The sequence below is a fragment of the Galeopterus variegatus genome, unplaced genomic scaffold (genome assembly GCF_000696425.1).
Source record: "Galeopterus variegatus unplaced genomic scaffold, G_variegatus-3.0.2 Scaffold1077, whole genome shotgun sequence".
Taxonomy (NCBI): Eukaryota; Metazoa; Chordata; class Mammalia; order Dermoptera; family Cynocephalidae; genus Galeopterus; species Galeopterus variegatus.
Genome location: NW_007727188.1, coordinates 415,747 through 416,926, shown reverse-complemented (window position 1 = coordinate 416,926; position 1,180 = coordinate 415,747). Strand labels below are relative to the sequence as shown.

The 1,180-nt window shown below is 47.0% G+C and overlaps 1 pseudogene; it reads left to right on the top strand.

Moving 5' to 3' along the window:
- The window catches only part of LOC103592041, a 2,569-nt pseudogene extending 1,980 nt beyond the window's left edge, over positions 1 to 589 (top strand).
- Positions 590 to 1,180: the final 591 nt, after the last annotated feature.

Here is a 1,180-nt window from a genome sequence, read left to right as displayed (position 1 = left end):
AAGGTCATCCATGACAACTTTGGCATTGTGGAAGGACTTACAACTACAGTCCATGCTGTCACATCCACCCAGAAGACCATGGATGGCCCCTCTGGGAGTCTGTGGCATGACGGCCATGGGGCTCTCCAGAACATCATCCCCACATCTACTCGTGCTTCCAAAGGACATGGGCAAGGTCATTCCTCAGCTGAATGGGAAGCTCACTGGCATGGCCTTCCTGTCCCCACTGCCAACACATCAGTTGTGGATCTGACCTGCTGTCTGGAGAAAGCTGCCAAATATGAAGACATCAAGAAGATGGTGAAGAAGGCATCAGAGAGCTCCCTGAAGTGCATCCTGGTCTACACTGAGGACCAGGTTGTCTCCAGTGACTTTTAACAGTGATGTGCACTCTTCCACCTTTGACACTGGGGCTGGCATTGCCCTCAATGACCACTTTGTCAAGCTCATTTCCTGGCATGACTATGAATATGGCTACAGCAGCAGGGTGGCGGACCATAAGGAGTCAGAGCCTCCATGGAGTAAGAGCCCCCAGGACCACCAGCCCCAGCGAGAACACGAGAGGAAGAGAGAGGCCCTCAGCTGCTGAGGAGTCCCTGTCCCAACCCAGTCCCCCAGCATACTGAGAATGTCCCCTCCTTGGCACAGTTTCCATCCTAGACCCCCTGAAGAAGAGGAGGGGCCTAGGGAGCCCTACCTTGTCACGTACCTTCAATAAAGTCCATTGTACACAACCAAAAACCAAAAACAAAAAAAAACTCTGTTCCTTATGGTTCCTAATCTGGAATGTTCTTTTCTCCTTGCTGCAAACCCAAATTTATGCATGTAATAAGAATTAATTACTATTTATTGAATACTCCCTGCCAGGTACAGGGCTAAGTGTCTTACATATACTACCTTAGGTACTCTTATCCCCACTTCTAAAACTCTTACAAATTAAGTAATGTGTCCAAGGTCATGCAGACAGGATATAACAGAATCAGTATTTGAATCCAATTCCACCTGAGTATAGCCCCTGAGTTCTTACCCATAAGGGCTGTGTGTTACACAATCACTCATGGCTTTATATATTTGGTGTTAAGTGAAAGATGGGTAAACACGATAGGAGGATAAGGAGATAAATTAGATCCTTTGAGTGACTGGAGGAGGAACACCATTTTTCTAGCAAGAAACAATCAAT